Source organism: Hylobates moloch, unplaced genomic scaffold (assembly GCF_009828535.3).
Source record: "Hylobates moloch isolate HMO894 unplaced genomic scaffold, HMol_V3 SCAFFOLD_1, whole genome shotgun sequence".
In the NCBI taxonomy this organism is placed as follows: Eukaryota; Metazoa; Chordata; class Mammalia; order Primates; family Hylobatidae; genus Hylobates; species Hylobates moloch.
Window position 1 is genome coordinate 74,279,200 of NW_026652276.1, and position 22,740 is coordinate 74,301,939.

The window sequence follows — 22,740 nt, forward strand, 5'->3', positions numbered from 1 at the left end:
GCACAGGTAGAGTCTATATTAGGTATTATTATGATTACTATTGCTAATATTATTAGATTGATAGAATGAAGCTGAAAAGATTTTACATTTATTTGAACTCATGTAATTATCTAGCTAATACAATTTCCACTTTAGGAATTTTGAAAGACATATTTTGTGTATTTAAACATTTTCCAAATAACTATCTTAAATCAAAATAAACCCCTTCAAGAAATAATTTCTTTTTAGAAGAAAAATATTTTGCAAATGAATGCCTTATCTTTGGAGGATGAAGGTAGACCTAAAAATGGGAGAGACAGGCTGGGTGTGGTGGCTCATGCCTGTAATCCCAGCATTTTGGGAGGCCAAGGTGGGTGGATCACCTGAGGTCAGGACTTTGAGACCAGCCTGGCCAACATGGCGAAATCCCCTCCCTACTAAAAATACAAAAAAAATTAGCCGGGGGTGGTGGTGAGTGCCTGTAATCTCAGCTACTCAGGAGGCTGAGGCAGGAGAATTGCTTGAACCTGGGAAGTGAAGGTGGCAGTGAACCGAGATCGCGTGGGTGACAGAGCGAGACTCCATCTTAAAAAAAAAAAAAAAAAAGGAAAGACATACAATGAAAAATGTTGATATGAGCCCATAATTACTACTTGGGTCTTAAAGTTTTGTTTTTCATTGACCTGCATGAAGGTAGCCACATTTAAATACCTTGGAGATTTCTCACATATATTTTTTGTTTACCTCAATATCCCTTTGGTAATCTAAAAATCATTTTAAAATACACTTTTAAGTTATAAGATAACTCTTGGAAAAATTATTTCTGTTTTAAAAATTAACAACCTTAGAATTTATGCTGTTTGTCATGACAGAGTATTGGTACTAGACTAGTTCTCCTGTGGTAAAACACCAGAAAACTGGGGGAAGGATCTGAAACAACTGTCTTCAGATACTGGACTGCAGGCAGCACAGGACCAGTATCCCTGAAAGAAGGAAAACAAGCAAGGTAAACCCTACATTACCTAGATTTGTCACACAGAGGCACCCTCCAGGCCCTCTTACAGAGAGTGCAAACCGAAGCAAAGCACAGATTTTAGGGAGGCTGAAGTGGCTGGAATTTGTGGCATGCAACTACACAGAACAAAAGCTCCAGAAAGCTTCAGAGCAGTCCCTTTGAATCTTGGCTGAACATTAATGTGTGCATGCATAGAGTGAGACTCACTTAGGCCAGGCAAAGAGAACTACCAGGGAACTTTAAACTGAAAAACCACTAAAGTTTCCACAGGACTGAAAGACATTCAAGATCTGTGCTTGAGCCAGACTGGAGAGACCTCCTTGAACAACTGGACATTTAGTAGAGACTTGCTTTAAGACCAGGGGAAATAACCACTACAGTATAGGTTACTATACACTTGCCCTACCAAAGCTTTAAAACAGACCTCAGAAGGATCAAGAAGGGCAGGGCATGGTGGCTCACGCCTGTAATCCCAGCACTTTGGGAGGCCAAGGTGGGCGGATCACCTGAGGTCAAGAGTTCAAGACCAGCCTGGCCAACGTGGTGAAACCCTGTCTCTACTTAATAATACAAAAAAATTAGCCGGGTGTGTTGGCAGGCACCTGTAATCACAGCTACTCGGGAGGCTGAGGCAGGGAGAACTGCTTTAACCCAGGAGGCGGAGGTTGCAGTGAGCCAAGATCACGCCACTGCACTCTAGCCTGGGCGACAGAGTGAGACTCCGTCTCAAAACAAAAACAAAAACAAGAACAAAAAAAAGGATCAAGGGATCAGGAGGCTGTGGCAGGATGACTACTTGAGCTCAGGAGTTCAAGTCTAGTGTGGGCAACGTAGTGAGACCCTGTCTCTTAAAAAAAAAAAAAAAAAAGATCAAGAGACTCTGCAATAAATTAACTATTCATAAGGATGAAAACCTAACCTTCAAACAAAGAGAAAATTCTTACACTCGATAAGATGACATTCATAATAGAAGGCGTAAGATACAAATTTACTGGGAACTGTAAGGAAGCAGGAAAATGTGACCCATAACCAGGAGAAAATCAGTTAATAGAATCAGACCCAAAAATAACAGAGACAATGAAATGAATAGAAAGTGACTTCAAATCAGTAGAATTAACATAATTCAAAATTTAAGAAATGCATGTATAGGATGAGGAAAGACATGGACACTATAAAAATTAGCCTAGTCAAATTTCTAAAGTTGAAAGTTAAAATATCCAAAATGAAAAACTCACCAGACGGATTTACTATTATATATTGGATGCTGCAGAAAAAGAAAAGAATAAGTGAACTTGAAGACAGGGCAATGGAAACTACCCAAATAAGATATTATATTTGATATATGTGTGTATGAATTAAAAAAAAACAGGAAAGAAGGAAAGCTCTCTCTTATGATAGAATATCAAACACTGTAATAAATGTAGAAGCAATAGTGGAATTAGAAATAATCAATTGACAGCCATCACAGTAATAATTTTTTCAGGCAAGAAGTATCAATGGATGATAAAATTTGTGGGCAAAAGCATGGTGAGAAACAGGATTTTACAGAGTCTAGAGTACCTTTCATATAAGATACAAATTAATCACATAGGGGAAGCCATAATTTCAGGGTGGAGAAACCTAGCAGTGATCAGGGGTATCACCATTAATAGGACAAATTGATATCTTGTGCCTCCTGAAACAATGACTGAGACGGACATAACATTTTTTTTGACATTTTGACATTCCGCCAAAAATGCTTACTGATCAAATCATGAGGAAACATCAGACAAATCCAAATTGAGGGACATTTTAAAAAATAACTGACTAATAATTCTCAATACTCTTTGAAAGTGTCAAAGACAAAAAAACAAAGACTATAGAACTATTAGAGGTTAAAGGAGACTAAGAAGATATAACAGTCAACACAAAACGTAATCTTGGATTGAATCGCAAACACAGAAAAGGGCAACATAGAAATTTATCTAAGGCACGTAAATTAGATGTTATTATCAATATTAGTTTCCTAATTTTGGTAACTGCACTATAGTTATAATGTCCTTGTTTTAAGAAAATATATAATGGAGAATTATTAAATACGTAATAAAATATATAATTTAGTATTTAGACATTTTAAAAAAACCAGTGTAAGTCACCATATTGACACATAAAGGAGAAAAACTATGTTTATTTCAACATATCCAAGAAAGGTACTTGATAAAATTCAATACCCATTTATGATAAAATAAAACAAAACATAATAAAACAACAACAAAACCCACAAATTCTTTGCAAACCAGGAATAAAAGGAATTTTCCTCAGTCTAATAAAAGGTGTCTGAAAACTCTACAGCTAACAACATAATTAATGGTGAAATACTGAAGACTTTCCTCCTAGGATCAAGAACAAGGCAAATATATCTGTCCTCACTATTTCTATTCAATGTTGTACTGAAGCCAAGAAAAATTTAAAAACATACATATTAAAAGAAGAGTATCTTTATCACAGACAGCATTAATAAATGAAATCAGCACTGTTGCAGGACAATATCAATATAAGAAAATCAACTGTATTTCTGTATACTAGCAACAAACACCTGAATTTGAAATTTTACAAGGTATCATTTACAGTAGCATCAAAACCCTAAAATAATTGGAGTGCATTTACTAAAAATATGTGCAAGATTAGTTTACTGAAAACTACAAAATATTGCCAAAAGAAATTAAAGACTAAATAAATGGAGAGGTAATACTATGGGTTACGGATTGGAAGACTCAATATTGCTAGGATGTCAATTGTCTTCAGGCTGGGCACGGTGGCTCATGCCTATAATCCCAGCACTTTGGGAAGCCAAGGCAGGTGGATCATTTGAGGCCAGGAGTTCAAGACCAGCATGGCCAACATGGCGAAACCCTGTCTCTATTAAAATTACAAAAATTAGCCAGGTATGGTGGTGCATGCCTGTAATCCCAGCTACTTGGGAGGCTGAGGCACAAGAATTGCTTGAACCTGGGAGGCAGAGGTTGCAGTGAGCCGAGATTATGCCACTGCACTCCAGCCTGAGTAACAGAGCAAGACCCCATCTCAAAAAAAAAAAAAAAAAAAAAAGTCAATTCTTTCCAAATTGACAAGCTGATTCTAAAATTTTTACAGAAATCCAAAGCACCTAGAATTGCCAAAATAATTTTCAAAAGAACTGATATAGGACTTATGCTATGTGATTTCAAGATATTTTAGAGCTACAGTAATCAAGATAGTATAGTATTGATGTAAGGATAGATATACAGATCTTTTGGATGGAAGAGAGAGTCCAGAATCAGACCTGTATGTATGCAGTCAACTGGTTTTTCATAAAATGGTGCTGTACATCTTTCCTGTCAATAACCTCTCACTACTTCTGGCAAACACTGATCTAATTCCTATCACTATGAGTCAGTTTTGCCTGTTTAAGAATTACTTACAAATGGAATCAAAGAGTACAAGTATAGACTACAACTGAAAAGTCAAGGGAGTAGTTCTAAATTCAGGCAGTGCTCAATTAAATGAATAATGTATCTTTTTGTTACCTCTGCCTTCTTCTGATTGACTTCATTCACAGCAGGTTTTCTTTGGTGATGGCAAATATGGCCACCAGAAGCTCAAGATTTATGTTTTGTTTAACAATCTCAGTAGAGAGAAATTACTTCTTTTTATGTAGTTGTAGCGAAAGTCCAAAGTCTAATTTTTATTATATTTACTGGGAATATGCTTACCCTTGAACTGTGCCAGGGGCATGAGATAATGCTGCTTAGCCAAGCCAGGGCCTAACTCTGGATCTAAGAGATGAATGACTCCAGTCCCCCATGAACCACAGGGATTGAGACATAGGAGTAATGTTATCTTCAGGTATTTTCTCAGGATGATAGGCCAAGCATCCTGGATTCCAGTCCAGGGTGTACTCTACCACAATACTCTGCTATAATTCAGCATTTGGAATCCTACATGATGTCCCAGGGGGCCACCTGGTTCTCTGTTGCCAGAATGTTCTGATGATGTTCTATGGCTCTTCTTCCAAATAGAGTAAGGGTGATGGGACTCAGGCCCTGTGGAATGGGTGGGATTGTCAGTGGCAGAGCTGATTAGATAGCAAAGGACAGTGTCATTGTGGGGACTGGCAAGCAGAGTCATACCATCTTTTATGTTCTTAAAAAAAATACATTTAGAAAAACCAAGCACAGGATAAATGGACCTGATCGAGGGAAAACAGACAATTTCTAATCATTTTTGATCATTTCATCTCAATAAGAACAATGAACGTGAAGAGAAAAAGAAAAGAAAAATGGGAGGTTAGAAAATGATATAGAAGAACACAATTTCTTACTCAACGTATCATTGACAATGTTGGCAAGCAGTCATTTTCAACTGTCAAAAATCTAAGTAGAACAGCTCACTTAGGAAAAGGGAAGGCAATATTAGTAAGCCTAACCTGTCAATCAATGCTTTCTTGGTTATTTGTAGAGAGAGGCTGAGAGGAAATGCTTTCAAGTAGAAAATATTTATATTTGCAATAAAATTAAAAACCAGGACTGTGAGGATATTCTACTTCTATGCTTTTCTTAGGCTATTACATTTAATAAGCTGGAATTATATTTTTATATTTTTTGGCTTTTAAAGGAAATCTGTATTTTATCATGGAAATAGAACATAAAGTCCACTATTGGATGAATTATTTCCCTCTGAAGAGAGTTCTTATTATTTTCAGCTTTATATATTATAAACACAGATACCAGCACTCTTATTTCAGGCAAGAAATACTAGGGGAAAATATATATGTCATGAAATTATAAACTCCACCATAAGTGAATTTAAAGCCAAACGATTCTATAGAACTGCACCATTTCTAGGAGTCTATGTGGAAAGAGAAAAAATATTTTAGACATTAGAGGGAATGGTTTGGCCATTTCAAAACATGACTGCAAATTATCGGACAACCCTTCCATGGAGTAATGGCATCTGTGTCCCCTCCACTTGAATCTGAATGAGCTTGTAACTGCTTCAACCAATAGAGGTCAAATGTGAGGCTGTGTGACATCCATTGCCAAGTCATGAAATCTCAGAGCTTCTGTCTTGATCAATGGAACACTTGCTCTCAGAGCAGCCATGAGTAAAGACCAACTATGCTGAGGCATTGGTAAGGCCACACATAGGTACTCCGGTCAACAGCTCCAGCTGAGCCAAGACACCAGTTATATAAGTGAAGCAGTCTAGGACCCTCAGACCATCAACTCAACACCACTGAGTGGCCTTCATTGACACCATGTGGAACAGAAGAATCACCCAGCCAAACTGCCCAAGTCTGTGACCCCGAAAATCATAAGATGTAATGAAACACTTTTTGTTTCAAGCCATAAAATTTTGAGAAAGTTTGTTATGCAAACAAAAGGGATGCCATTTTAGAATGAATGATGTAATTACTTAAAAAAATAAGAACTCATATTTCTTAATAATGATAAAAGGCAAAAAATCCTAGAAGAAATGATAATAAAGTGATACCACGTGTTTTCTTATATTTTTATTTGCTTTCGGGATATTTGAGGCCTTATATAATAAATACCTTGGATTTATAAGCAGAGTGAATTGAAAAGGAAATGCAAAGAGAAAATTTAGTAAAGTGTCTTAATGTAACACACAATTAAATGAAACATCTATACACATCCAAAAGGCTAAATAGCAGATTGTAAATTGTCTATATCTTATTTCTTCTAATTTCATGAAAAAGAAACGAGTAACAAGTGAACAAGCTGATATCATTTTATTGAAAAAAATCAGGACATCTCAGGCCTTATCACTGTGACAGATTTTTAGAACCTTCATTTTAGGTGAAAGATACCAGAAAATTACTTATAATTAACTGAGAAACAACAAAGACCTAAAAAGACAGCTATATCTTCCACATCCATAGTACTGCACATTGGCAGGAAATATTTATGTCCCTGAAGACAAGATTCTGGGGTCAAAAGGAACCCATAGAGATAATTAAAATCATCTCCAGAAATGTTTTAACATAGAACATATTTTTTCTAATCTTTTGAACTGAAGTTGCCTCTTTTCTCACAGACTATTCATTTGTTTATTTTTCAATCCAAAAATGACATTAAATCCACTGAAACTTAATTTGTATTTATTGAACTTGGCTTCTTAATGTGAAATGCAATACTTATGTCAACGCACATGTGAAATCCTCTGATGTCCTGCCATTAAAGCATAACAAGTTAACTAAACACATGAATGCATAGAAGTAAAAGCCAAAAAATAATACTTGTATGGTATTTTTATGTTAATGAGAAAATTGAAAACAACAGAACACTCAGAAGTCACTTCTGTTTGGGTTAAGGTTGATACCAAGGATCAAAACAGCAATCTCACCATGAAACAAACTGCCTTAAATGTAGAAGGGATACGATGCATAATTGTAGCACTGAGTTGATTAAAAATAACAGTGACATGTTGATGGGAGTGTAAATTAGTTCAACCATTGTGGAAGACAGTGTGGCAATTCCTCAGTGATCTATAACCAGAAATACAACTTGACCCAGCAATCTCATTACTGGGTATATACCCAAAGGATTATAAGTCATTCTGCTATAAAGACACATGCACATGTATGTTTATTGCAGCACTATTCACAATAGCAAAGACTTGGAACCAACCCAAATGCCCGTCAATGATAGACCGGATTAAGAAAATGTGGCATATATACACCATGGAATACTATTCAGCCATAAAAAAGAATGAGATCATGTCCTTTGCAGGGACACGGATGAAGCTGGAAACCATCATTCTCAGCAAACTAACACAAGAACAGAAAACCAAACACTGCAGGTTCTCACTCATAAGTGGGAGTTGAACAACGAGAACACATGGACACAGGAAGGGGAACATCACACACTGGGGCCTGTCAGGGGATGGGGGGCAAGGGGAGGGATAGCATTAGGAGAAAAACCTAATGTAGATGACGGGTTGATGGATGCAGCAAACCAGCATGGCACATGTATACCTATGTAACAAACCTGCACGTTCTGCACATGTACCCCAGAACTCAAAGTATAATAATAATAATTTTTAAAAAGTGACATACACTAAAATCCTGATTTAAAAGCCGCCAATATGCCAATACTATAATTCTCACCTCCAAAACAACAGTAAGTTTTACTTATGGAAGTTTAGTTATAAAAGCTAATATTTATCATATTTTACATTTAGATTGCTTCTATTTGGAATTAATATGACAGATGTTTCTTAATAATAAGACATTTCATAGAATGTATAAGAACACATAGGGTCCCAATTATGAAAGATTAAATATACAAGTTTTGATTAAGCCACTAAAGATATTACCAACATCATGGTCCCTTGCCCTGAGGTCATGATCTTTCAGAGACCCTGGAAACAGAAGAGAGAGATGTTGGGCATTTCTTGCACTCATACAAGGTTGTTGAAATGTTATTGACCCAAAGAGCACACTAAGCCTGACTCAAAAGTGAAAGCTTCTATAACAATGTTATAGATGAGTGCCTACCAAATAGCACCATATTTTCTTCAGGCTCCTTCTGAAACCAGTCAGCTTATCACCCTAAATCTCACAACGAATAATAGAGGGAGGGGAAGGTTGGTGATGACTGATTTTTTGGGGGCTCTAAGCATTTTTATGGAACTCAGGGATGCACACTTCTGTCAATGAGGTCACTCCAACCACTTCAAAGATCTCATGGTTCCCTGGTTTTAGATTAAAAAAATATTAATAGGGGGAGAAGAGCCATAGGTAGTTACAGTCTCTCAGGGATTCTGCAAATCTTTACTTAGGACAAAGAAAAAGGCGGCCGGGTGCGGTGGCTCACGCCTGTAATCCCAGCACTTTGGGAGGCCGAGGCGGGCCCAGATCACGAGGTCAAGAGGTCGAGACCATCCTGGCTGACATGGTGAAACACTGTCTGTACTAAAATTACAAAAAAATTAGCCAGATGTGGTGGTGGGCGCCTGTAGTCCCAGCTACTCGGGAGGCTGAGGCAGGAGAATGGCATGAACCCAGGAGGAGGAGCTTGCAGTGAGCAGAGATCACGCCACTGCACTCCAGACTGGGTGACAGAGCGAGATTCTGTCTCAAAAAGAAAAAAAAAAAAGGAGAAAAAGGGAAAACAGGAATGAAATAGATTTTAAAGTTTTCTATCTGCCAACGGGGTTTTCTCCAGTCCTGATTTAACATTAGGCCTGTAATAGGAATGCAATCATCCTTATTTAATAAGTTATTTCTTTACTCGTTATTATTTACTCAGTGTCAAAAAATCTCACAGCATCTTTAGGAAAGTCCTGGCAAAAGCTTACTGGCTGCGGACCATGCAGGAACCCCTAGGACTCATCTCTATTGCTGGAGTTGACTCAGAGCCAGCCTGAGGAATGGGCGTTTTTGTGCTACGACCTCATCTTAGCAGCACTGTCTGACCATTTATGTTCTTCCCTGGTCACTGCTATGAAGAGGGCACCTGGAAATGGGAGCTCTGTCCATCATTCATAATAAATTAGCTTCACAGAATACCCAAGAGACTGAGGAATTCGAATTTAGAAATTCAAAAGGGTGCATCTCCTTCAACTGTTTAAGCCAAATTCTAACATTGCTCTTCACAGACACCCTCTATTCCAAATATCATATATTCTTCCCCATATACCAAGATAATATTCTATTAACAGGTCTTCATGAAGTCCTGTCACCTATCCTTAAATAAGGAATTGTGATGATAATCAAGTGAACAAATAAGAAGAGAAATATTTTAACAGAGATGTCCTTAGAACTAATTCTCTATGAAAAATATTTATAGGATTTTGAACTGACAGACACTCTGACATGAAAACCTGGCTTAAAGTGTTGACAACACTGTTTTATAACCCAGCATAGCCCGTTTTTATGGTAGTTGTGCGATGACACACATTCTCTGAATCTTTCATGTGAGGGAACGAGAATGCCATAAGCCACTTCACTATTTGATTTTTAAATTTCCAATGAATTTTTAAATAAGCTTTTTCACAAACATGATAGCCATTTAACAGAAATAGCATTCTAATTTAAAGGTATGACTTTTAGAAACATGCAGGTCATAAAGAGGAGCTGAGATGCCTAAATTGTGTAATAATAATTGAAACTCAATTTTTTTTTTTTTTTTTGAGACAGAGTCTTGCTCTGTCACCCTGGCTGGAGTGCAGTGGCGCGATCTCGGCTCCCTGCAACCTCTGCCTCTCAGTTTCAAGCGATTCTCCTGCCTCAGCCTCCCAAGTAGCTGGGACTACAGGCGTGGGCCACCACACCCAGCTAATTTTTGTATTTTTAGTAGAGACGGGGTTTCACTATGTTGGCCAGGTTAACCTCAAACTCCTGACCTCAGGTGATCGACCCACCTCGGCCTCCCAAAGTGCTGGGAATATAGACGTGAGCCACCATGCGTGGCCTGAAACTCAAATTTTTAAACAAGGTGATCCTACTTAATCTGTAAAATAGGCAGTGTGCTTTTTGTAGTTCTCTGCAAGTGACGAAAACCTAGTTTAAGCTCAAAGGGGAAATTATTGGTTCATGAAACCTAAAGGAGGTTTAAACCGGCACAAACGCATGATATTCACTGATGTAGCTGGGCCTCAGGAACAAATGTACAAGGAAGTCCCCCCACCAAGACACTTTGTCATCCATTTTTGCTTCTCTGAGTGTTGGCTTTATTCTCTGACGTAGAGGACTGACTTTCTCTCCATGAGAGGAGAGTGCATCGCAGTTTCCCTAATATTATATCTTGTATCTTCCACCATGGAAATACAATCTTAAAGCTCTCTGAGTTTTAACTGGAAATTCTTGAGGACTTTGGGACCTGGTCCAGTTACCTGTGCCCAAAGGGACACGAAATTATAATTGAGGCAGCTTTGACTAGGTGGCTACTCCAGACCAAACTTGACCAGGAAGGTACCATCGTATAAGGACAGCACCTTGTTTTAGAAATGATTAAATGTAGAAAAATTAGAAAACTCACATGACTGGACCTTGCAATTGTTCAGGGGATGGGGGGCGGGGTGCTAGATAAATGTAACAGATACTCATCACACTCACTCAATCCCAGGGACATTCCTCTTCAATGCCTTCCACTATCCATCCACTTTCTCTCAGTTCTTGTCCATTTTCTTTCAAGGTCCTTATACGCATGTTCATGTGAAGTGTGCCGATGAATTTTTTAAAAGCTCTATTTTGTACTTTAGTAGTTAAAAACTGTGCTTTCAGCCAGATGTGGTGGCTCACTCCTGTAATCCTAGCACTTTGGGAGGCCAAGGCAGGTGGATTACCTGAGGTCAGGAGTTCGAGACCAGCCTCACCAACATGGTGAAACCCCATGTCTACTAAAAGTACAAAAAAAAAAAATGAGCCAGGCATGGTGGTGTGTGCCCGTAATCCCAGCTACTTGGGAGGCTGAGGCAGGAGAATCGCTTGAACCCGGGAGGCAGAGGTTGCAGTGAGCCAAAATCCCACCGCTGCACTCCAGCCTGGGCGACAGAGCAGGACTCCTGTGGTGGGCTGCAGTTTCAAGCTGTTGTTCTCAGACTCCCATAATCTTAGGTAAGTCAAGTGACCAAGTTTATGATAACTCTTTTAATTTTTGCCTTCCCAAGATCAGACTCTAAACTCAGAAAACAGGCTGGATGTAGTGGCTCACGCCTGTAATCTCAGCACTTTGGGAGGCTGAGGTCGGCAGATCGCTCGAGGTCAGGAGTTCAAGACCAGCCTGCCCAACATGGTGAAACCCCATTTCTACCAAAAATACAAAAAAATTAGCTGGGCATGGTGGCACACACCTCTAGTCCCAGCCGCTTGGGAGGCTGAGACACAAGAATCACTTGAACCCAGGAGGCAGAGGTTGCAGTGAGCTGAGATCGTGCCACTGCACTCCAGCCTGGTCAACAGAGAGAGACTCTGTCTCAAAAAAAAAAAAAAAAAATTGAAAAATAAAAAAATAAACTCAGAAAACAAAAACATACAAGAAACTCCACATTTTTTTAGGATGTCTTTTTCACCTAAAACTATCTTTGAGATCTCCCAAAGAAGGGACTGTGGAAAATCACAAAGATTTGTTCTTTCATCTTATGAAAAGAAGAATATTGTCAACATTTAGGCTCATTTTACACTCCATATTTCTCTTCTGTTGCTTTTATTTTACCCCCTCCCCCAAGAGATGGGGTCTTGCTATGTTGCCAAAGCTGGATTCAAACTCCTAGATTCAAGTGATCCTTCCAGCCTCCTAAGTAGCTGGGACTACAGGTGTGCACCACCATGCTAGGCCATGTTGCTTAATTAGCTCAAAATTGCCCTAAGAATTTCATGAACAGAGTTGTCAAATCACAAGATACTTAATATTGGTAAAATGTGGTTAATATAAATGTTTCAGAGATTGTGCACGTTCCAGAAAGAAAAAGAAAGCCCTGGAAAAGTATCAATGCCTTCACTGTCCGTGATACATTTTTATCTTCAGGAGACATAATGATCACTTCCTTATGTAACAGTAATAGTAACTGCAATAAAGGACATTGTTCTCCTCCATTCTAATTGTATTGGTTATTGTAATAAATTAACAACAGCCAATTAGTTGTGCCATTACAGGTAGTTCTCTTGTCCTCTAATGCTGTCCTGAAGGTTCTGTCACAAGCTATGAGATGAAAATTGGGTCTTCAATAAAGCAGTGTCGAGCCTCATGTGAAGGGCCACACCCTTCAAAGATAAGCCTCTGGCTGCTGGCTTTTGAGCTGACAAGACAGACAACTTTCAGACTATACCCCAGGACGGAGTTGAGATTTCCAGGATTCTTTTTAGCCCAGAAACAGGTGGCAGACTAATGATTCAAAATCCAGGGGTATAAGAATTAATTACATAGAATAGCATGAACTGATAAGAGATGTTTACTTGTACTGGGTTTATTGGAAATGTTATTGGCATTATATGTATGTTCTATATTCTGCTCATATGTATACATGGAAGCCCCTCTTCTTTCTTCTTATTTTATCTGTAACTTTCTGTCTGGCTAAATAAGAAAGCATATTCAAAAGAAGCAAATACTCTTACCGAGCATTCTTAGTTTTCATGGCAATATGGTTATTTGCATATGTTCAGTGAGAATGTCTCTTGACTTTACTAGAGAAAAAATGGAACATAATTTGTGCAACTAAGGCTAAACCTGATGTACCATACTTGTGACTAATTCTCTGCACTCAAGCATAACAAGCCCACCATTAAGGAATCAGAGTTGTACTTTTATGTGGAATCAATGCTGAAAAAGCCCTTCCAGGAAAACTGGCTTGGTCTTATTCTATGGCTTTCAAGATCCCAGCCTCACAGGTAGTAAGCCAGCTTCTCCTTAGCAGGCCGGGAGCTGTCAAGTATGGGGGTTCTTGAGCAAAGAGGAATTCACCAAAACTATAGGTAGTGCATTGGAGAGTTGCACGAACTTGGTTTTCTAGACTTAGAGTACAAAATCAAATAATAGAGGCCTTTAAAAATCTATAATTACTTGTAAAAATATCTGGCAGAAATTCTCTGGCTTCATACAGTTGTAGTTGCTTAGTACTCTATGGCTCCAGATTTGCTGAGCAAACTCAAGGGAGGAGGCTCTTTTGGTTAATTAACACTCCTCACTGCCTCTAGGTAAATAATAAAGACAAAACACAACTAGATTAGACTTTTTTTCTTAAGAATTATTTTTGGAGATAATTCGTTAAGAAAAGGAGAATGTAAAGAAAGGGAGGAGGCCAGGCGCAGTGGCTCACGTCTATAATCCCAGCAATTTGGAAGGCCAAGGCACACAGATCAGAAGGTTGGGAGTTTGAAACCAGCCAATATGGTGAAACCTCTTGTCTACCAAAAATACAAAACTTAGCCGGGCATGGTGATGGGCGCCTGTAGGCCCAGCTACTCAGGATGCTGAGGCAGGAGAATTGCTTGAACCCAGGAGGTGGAGGTTGCAGTGAGTGAAGATTGCGCCACTGCACTCCAACCTGGGTGACAGAGCGAGACTCCGTCTCAAAAAAAAAAAAAAGAAAGGGAGGAGAAATGTTAAGTAAAATTATCCAAAACATACATATTCATTTTTAAAATGTCATTGCTATTGAAAGCTTTTTTTTTTCTTTGAGATGGAATTTCGCTCTAGTCGCCCAGGCTGGAGACCAGTGGTGCGATCTTGGCTCACTGCGACCTCCCCCTCCAGGGTTCAAGGATTCTCCTTCCTCAGCCTCCTGAGTAGCTGGGACTACAGGCCTGCATCACCACACCTGGCAAATGTTTGTATTTTTAGTAGAGACAGGGTTTCACCATGTTGGCCAGGCTGGTCTTGAACTCCTGACCTCAGGTGACCCACCCACCTCAGCCTCCTAAAGTGCTGGGATTACAGGCATGAGCCACCGCACCCAGCCTGAAAGCTTTTATTGCAAAATAAACAGGGTTATGAAACAATAAAACAAAGGGTTATGCTAGAGAAAGAGTGTTCAGATTACCTACGACATTCTACAGTAAGAATGCTCTGCCTCAATTTCCCACAGATATTTCATGTACACCTAAACCATAATTTCCCCTATTTCCTACCAGTCCCACCAACTAATTTCCTGGTAGCTTTATGCATCTGGCAAGCAGCACGTAGTGCAATCAGCTGGAACACCAGGTGACTGACTGCAGTTTTGGATAGTTTTCTCATGTCCACTAGAGGAAAGGAGCAATTAGCTTCTTGTACTAGTCACTTATGTCAGGGTAAGCTTCCTTGTATCAGCGAGCACCAGCATGTTGTTGTTTAAAGGAGATGATTGTTACACTGCCTGCAGGAAGGGTCTGGAAGATTACTACTAGTCATCTTTCAGATTTAACCACACAGAGAAGTGAGAACTCTGCTCGCTGTACATGTAACTCTCATGTAGAAGTTGGATGTGCATGATAAGCATCTACCAACCCTGTCCTGGCTTATTATCATGCAGCTTTAGTAAAAATGCTTCATTGAAAATGAAAAATCAGAGATAAATGTTAAACCAAGCAGGGTATGGCTCTCCAGGGCCAGTGGGGACAGAGGATCTTCCTAACCATTCTGCCCTTATGAGAACCTTCCAATATCATTTTCAAAACTTCAGCCTTGATGTGCAAAGATCAGTCTGGGGACTTAGTTGGGAGGAGAGATTTAAAAGAGCTAAAACACACACACAAACACACAAAGACAAGGGGTCAGGGGAGACAGTTGTTGTTTTATATTTTAATTTTTTGACCTTGTGAGGAATGCAGCAAAGTGAAGATGAAGAAAAAGAGAGAGAGAATAGAGATGAAGGTTGAATGAGATGGAAGAAAATAGGAGCCCAATCTGCAGAAATGACAGTGGGACTTTTTTTTTTTAAGCACAAGGTTGTCTAATAGCATTTGAAAAGTGTAATGCAAATCTCTTTGTTCCTGTTTACCTTCATAGAGTCAGATATGCTCATGAATGTCTTGTAAGTTTTCTTTTTTATTTTGTTTTGTTTAGTGAAAATTAAGAAAAGTTTTTATCTGGGTTAATAAGAATAGCACCTTTATGATGCTGAGATGATCCTTAAACCTGACGTATTCAGTGGAAGGGAGTTTGGAGCCAAACCAGTCTCTTCATTCATATAAATCTTGGGGAGGGCACTAGGTTTTTAAAAGTGCTTCACATGGGGAGAAGGAGCTTGCCAGCTGTGGGCCTGTTTGCCTGCAAATACTTCCTTTAACATCTTCCTACTCTTTTGGGGCACTGACCGGGAGTGGCTGTAAACCCATTTTCCCAGGCTCCATGGCTGCTGTTGACAGCTGGGTTCAGCCAGTGGGAGGCACTAGAGAAGCCAGGCTCCCTCTGCCTTGGGAAGTGCTGTTCCAGCAGCTGCAGGGGGAGGGGAAGGAGGGATCTGGGTAATCAGGCCCAACGTGACAGCAGTCACCCTCTGGTGACCTTGTGCCCCTATGCTACCCCCTCCTCCTTTGGTCCCTCCAGCTTGAGCATGGTAGAGGCTTCCTGATGTTGCTAATATTTAGGTTGCTTTAATGGCCACATTTTGACGTCTTAGGTTTTTTATTTCTGTGGGTAGATAATTCTCTGCATTAAAGATGCCCTAGTCTAAATATTCAGGAGGTTTCTCTTTCCGGGTTACACTTAGGCTGAAACATCAGTTACCACGTGGATTACATAGCAAAACAAAAAACCTATCTGTTGTACAGACTTTGAGAAATTTCCACAAAATAGACTGCAGGTGCCACACAATTGTGGGGAGGGCTGTCCCAACTCAATGCACACCACATGTGAAAAACAAGTTCAACTTGAAAGTAAATAAGAGTGTGTCCTTCAAGAACAACACTGACATTCCCCACTTCATGCAGGAAGGGCTGGAGGCAAGAGGGGTTCCAGGAAGTCTGTGTGGGCCCAGATGAGTCCAGCACTTTCTGCAGGGAGGTTTCCTCTAGCTAGGGCTGGAACAGAATATGCAGGTGCCCTTGGCTGTGCGGAAATATTCTGCCCCATTAAACTGAATTTCTATTAAGCATCTATTTATAGAAGACAGTAAACACCCCATGAATAAAAGACAGAGAATGGTAGCAGCACAAAGTCTCTTTTCTCTCCTCCCAAGTATTTGGCTCTGGTCCAAACTCACGTATCTTGCTCCGTAAAACAAAGTGCCTTGGTTAACCTAACGTTATTCCTTGAACAGTAGTTTAGTGATCAACTAGTTTTTTGCTGATGTTGTTTGAGACAGAGTCTCACTCTGTTGCCCAGGCTGGAGTGCAGTGGCGAGATCTCAGCTCACTGCAACCTCTGCTGCCCGGATTCAAGGGATTCTCCTGCCTCAGCCTCCCAAGTAGCTGGGATGACAGGCGCCTGCCACCGCACCTAGCTAATTTTTTTTTTTTTTTTTTTGTATTTTTAGTAGAGATGGGGTTTCACCATCTTGGTCAGGCTGGTCTTGAACTCCTGACCTCGTAATGCACGTGCCTCTGCCTCCCAAAGTGCTGGGATTACAGGCGTGAGCCACCGCGCTCTGCCCGTGATCAACTGATTTTAAACATACAAATCCTTTGGGGATTTTATCTCAAACTTTACGTTTCTTAACAAAGAATTCCTTCCAAACACATACAGTACTCCTTTTAAAGGAGGTCTTGGTAAATGCATTTCCTGGATTAGATTGTATTATTGATCCCAATTCCTTACCACTTCCTGCAACTACATTCTTTTCAAACCCTCGATGTCAGTGGACTGTCTTCCCTTCCCTTGATTTTGAACTAATTATAGGATTTGTGGCCAGTGATGCTTGGGCAGAGTGCAGTGTGCCTCTTCTGAGCTTAGGCCATAGGAGACCATGAATCTTTCTGCATTTCCTTTTGCATTTCTGCCTTCGCCCTGCTAGCCCACTGGGCCAAAGAGAATAAGAAACAAGTAGAGCAGAGTTGCCCCATCAGCTGATCCACAGACTTAAGAGCAAACCCAGCCAAGATTAACAGAGCCAGCCATCTAACCCAGCATAGATGCCAACCCCACTACCCAGAAGGCACATAAATAATAGTAAATAACTATGATTTTTAGCCACTAAGTTTTGGGGTGATCTGTCATGCAGTAGTAGATATGTTACCCTCTTATATATTGGTAGCTCAAACACCTGCCCAGTTGGTCATCCCCTAATCTAGCTTGCATTTAGGTTTACACATAGTAAGGATAGCAGTGTCAGGAAAAGAGTAGGGACCCCATTATCGCTTACTGCTAATGAAGGCAACTGCGTGAGGCAAAGAAATGGGATAGTGGCCCAGCTACCTTCATGCTGCTACAGGGACATAGTATACAAATATCCTGCCATAGCTCCCTCTGTATCACTATATTTCCAGGGAATTTGGACCTCTAAGCCATGTGAAAAACACAATGACTGTAACATTACGTGTTCTAGATCTAAGACTTTGCAACAGAAATCCACATAGAGAGACGAGGCAGAATTGGTTCCAACAACTGACTGATAGGAATTATTTATAGAGCTCATATAAGTTTGGTAAACATGTGTAAGAGTGAATCAAAATGTTCCATGCTTAATGAGAAATACATAGTAGATAGAACGGTAAATTAATTAACACAGATTTAGGGAGTTCATTTACAGCTTAAGTTTGGTAAACATGTAGTATTGCCTTTTAAACTTAAGTCTCTGAAGGACATGTAAAGGTTACTTACTGTGGCTGGGATTATCTGGAAGACCAAAGTAGAACTACCAAGCTCATTGTCTGCAAAGCTAAAGCTAACTGAACTATAGCTGTGGATACCAGAACACTTTTGGCTTGGAGTTAGTAGCTGGGAAAATAGATCTTCTGCACAGGTGGGGGAAATGCACATCCCTGTCTACCCACCTGCAAGAAATGAAGCACTCTCCTTTCAGTTGAGTAGTTCACTTCTTGCAGGTGGGTAGATTGGGAGGTGCCCAGAATACTCTGGGAAGTAACCTTATTCTTGTGAAAGGGTGGAGAACTTGTAGTAGCCATAGGACATGAGGATAGTAATATTTAGCATCCAGCTGTTGTGAAGATTACTTAAATGGCATGTGTGAATCTTTTAGCACAAATCTTGTCTTATAATAAATGCACAATAAACACTAGCTATTGTGATTAGCAGTATAACTAGAATCTCTTCTTTAGGATGATAAGAGAAAATCATCAGATATAGAAACATATATAACATTTTGAACAGCTGCAGCCAATCTGAATCATCACAATAAGTTGTTCCTGAAGAAATAAGAAGTTTGGAAACTTCTAATGTATGCTTTCAACTTGATTGATAAAGACAATACATTGATAAAACTATGACACAAAACCATGAAAAGGAAAATAATTGAGAGTAGGAAAGAGCTCTTAGAAATGCAAATCACAGCTGCTAAATTATAAATAATAAGAAATAAAAGCAAATGAAATATGATAAAACTTTGAGGCAGGGAATTAGGAAACATGTTCAAGAAATTTTCCCAGAACTTAAAAAGACAAATTCAAAATGATGAAAAAAAAAAAAAAGGTTAGATGCCGGAGCAGTAGCACCTGCTTGTAGTCCTAGCTACTCAGGAGGATAAAGTGAGAGGATCACTTAAAGCCAGGAGTTGGAGGTGATAGTGTGCTATGATCACACCTGTGAATAGCCATTCCACTCCAGCCTGGGCAACACAGCAAGACCCTGTCTCAAAAAGCAAAAAAAAAAAAAAGGTAAATATGTTTTCATATGTTTAAAGATCATTTGTATTTCTTTCTGTTCATATCCTATGCCTGTTTATTAATTGGGCTGTGAGTGTTTTGCTTCCTAATTGCTGGCAACCCTATATTGGAGAGGGAATCATATTTTGTAGTGTTAGCTGCAAAAAATTTTCTAATTTATCACATATACTTCTTAAAATTATTCTAGGCAAAGATTGGTCCATAATAAAAAAAATTGAAATATGGCCAGTGTAGTTTAACTATTAACAAAATAAAAACGTCAAATCACCAAAAGGGGAAAAAAGCAAGGATCCTAACACAACATAGTGAATAATTTTTTAAAAAACAGCAAGAAAGCATAAAATATATTAAAAAAAGATGGAAAACCATGTATATCCATTCCTTAATAAATACAAATAGCTTGAATTTAAATAATAAAGATCTTCATACTGAGTCAAAAAATCATGTCCAAGTATAACTTGTTAATAAAAAGGTGAAAATAAAGTTATGTGTGAGAGTAAAACAAAGGAAAAGTGGCATTATTAGCATCAAACTAGAAATTGAGAAAAAAATCATTAAATGGGACAAAGAATCATTTTATATTGATTAAGGGTAGAATACACAACAGAAATACAGTATTAATAATTTCTATAAGCTAAATGATATACCTTTAAAATATGAAACTTACAAAACCATTAGTGGGAATATTTGAACATACCTCCATCTGTTTTTATATATCAAGTGGACAAAAATTAAATAAGGAAATAGAGAAACTGAAAAAGCAAGTGTAAGTACAAAGACAAATTTTTGAATAAACTCTGCCAGAGTTCAATTTTTCCATATGTATAAGAGTGAATCAAAATGTTCCATGCCTAATAAGAAATACATAGTAGATACAACGGTAAATTAATTAACACAAATTTAGTGTTAAGTGAGCAAATTAAATTTCTTAAAACAGATATTTTAGTAATGTGCTGGTAAATATTTTACAACCAGCTCTCTAGGGTAAGAAAAGAGCTGTGATTTTTAGCATTTGCCTATTTTGGTGGTGTCAATAATATTCCTACTCTGTCTGATTTCAAGCTAATTACATGAAGTCACTGAAAGCAGAGTTGGGAAGATATATGCCTCACTGGCTTTTGCAGGCTGGTGTGAGTAGGCTTTAGCACACAACTGACGCATTTAATGACAAGTGAGCAAGCACATTTTCCTATAATGAACAAGTCTAACAAGCCTTATAGTCACTCAAGCTTCATGGATAAATGGTCCAATCTTGGGAGACACAGCAAAAACTTAATAATAAATAGTTAAGTATTACAAAAGTCCACTTGCCTTTATCATGAAACATAAAACAGAAACTGATTATAATGCTAACAAAAAACAGAGAATATGTAGATTTAAGACCAAATAATATCACTGCTACCCCTAGCTAATCTCTGATGGTGTTCTTTGTTTATGATATCTCCGTGGGCACCAAAACGGAAATAAAAAGTAAGAATAATTTCAACTTATCACTTAAGTGCTTATGTCTACAGATTATTCTTTTTTCAAAGCTTCTGATCAAATTGTAACCTGAAGTCTATCATTTTTTTATTCTCACACACACACACACACACACACACACACACACACACACATACACACAATTATAGTCTACTGAGTATTCATTTCCTTTGAATATGAATTCTTGGTCAATATGTTATTTAATAATCACAAATCGTGAAAAAAATGAGAGAGGACGTGATGAGACTGAACTTAAATATATAGAAATATGGCCATAAATGTCTACATGATAGTTTTAGTTTTTTGGTGGGGGAGGAATATGGTAAGGGAAGAAATTTAAAAAGAATCATGTAACAGATGTGGAAATGATGAGTAATACCTATCAGGAGAGAAATGTTTTAGGTTAATGATAAGCACATAAATGTATTTGCTTAGAGGGTTGATAAGCATATAATTATGTAATTATGTACACAAGCATATTATGTACTATGTGGCAACAGAAACAGAATGTACTAAATTAGTGGATTTATGAGAGCATGTCTTGGTCAATTAGATGTTTGAAGGCTTTGACAGGATCTGAATGTTTACAATCCTGTAACCACAAAAACGAGACAGTTGGAGTTTGTCAGGTTGGAACAAAGGGTTCCTTTCCTAAGACTTAACTTTTTTTTTTTTTTTTTTTTTAAGACTTAACTTTTTAGATACCTCTTCTAATTGCCCCAGTGATCTAGTTAAGATTAGGCTCAGCTGGCCGGGTGCGGTGACTCACGTCTGTAATCCCAGCACTTCGGAAGGCCAGTTGGGCGGATCATTTGAGGTCAGGAGTTGGAGACCAGCCTGACCAACATGGAGAAACCCTGTCTCTACTAAAGATACAAAAAAATTAGCTGAGTGTGGTGTTGCATGCCTGTAGTTCCAACTACTCGGGAGGCTGAGGCAAGAGAATTGCTTGAACCTGGGAAGTGGAGGTTGCAGTGAGCTGAGATCGATTGAGCCACTACTCTGCAGCCTGGGCGACAGAGCGAGACTCCATCTCAAAAACAAACAAACAAAACAGAACAAAACAAGCAACCAAAAAAAGACTAGGTTCAGCTGCAAATGACAGAAAACCCAAACTAACAATCACCTAAACAGGAGAGAAATGAGTACTTCTTTCTTGTAGAGCTCTAGACAGGTGGTCCAGAGCTTTCCATGGCAAGGCTTTCCATGGTGACAGGGACCTGGACTCCATCTACTTGCTTCTTGTGTGTGGCCTTAACTTTATCGTGCCAGGTATGGTAACTCATGCCAAGCCACCAAATGGAGGAAAGGGAGAATGGGAGACAATGGGTGTTTGGGAGCTGTCTGGTAAGGAAGTTTCCTGGAAAGTGCCATACTCTACCTTCTCCTAAATCTCATTGATGACAGAACTAATCTTAGCTGCAATGGAGGCCCCAAAATGTTCTATTTATTTCTGATTTCCATGGACTCAGCCAAATATTTTATTATCGTGGAAGAAAAAGAGAAGGCATGTTGAGGTGCCCCTAAGGTACTGATACTTGCTGCCTGAATACCAGTGATTAGAACTACCAAGAAGATCCTACTACTGCTGATCAAGGAGGCTTTTATCCATGTAACATATTAAAATGAAAAAAAGTATAAGTGCATGATGTAAGTGCCAATTATGTGTTTTATGGAAGGATTCACTAAGACGGAGGATTTTAGTGAAATATAGGAGGCTTTTGAATAGAGCAGCAGGTGAAATGAGATGAGGAAGGGTTAGATGGCAAGTCATAGACACATTCTGGGTCGGCTTGCTCAAGAGCACCTTGAGTGAGTCACCTGTTAATTAGCACAGTGCCATTTAAAGTTTGTCTATAGACCAGTAGCGGCACCATCACCTGAAAGTTTGTCTGAAATGCAACACTTGAGCCCCAACCCAGACCTAATGAACAAGAATTTCAGGAGACGAGGGGACAGGAATCTGTGTTCTAATAAGCACTCTGGGTGATTTTTAAGTGCTAAAAGAAGCATTGTTGTAGTA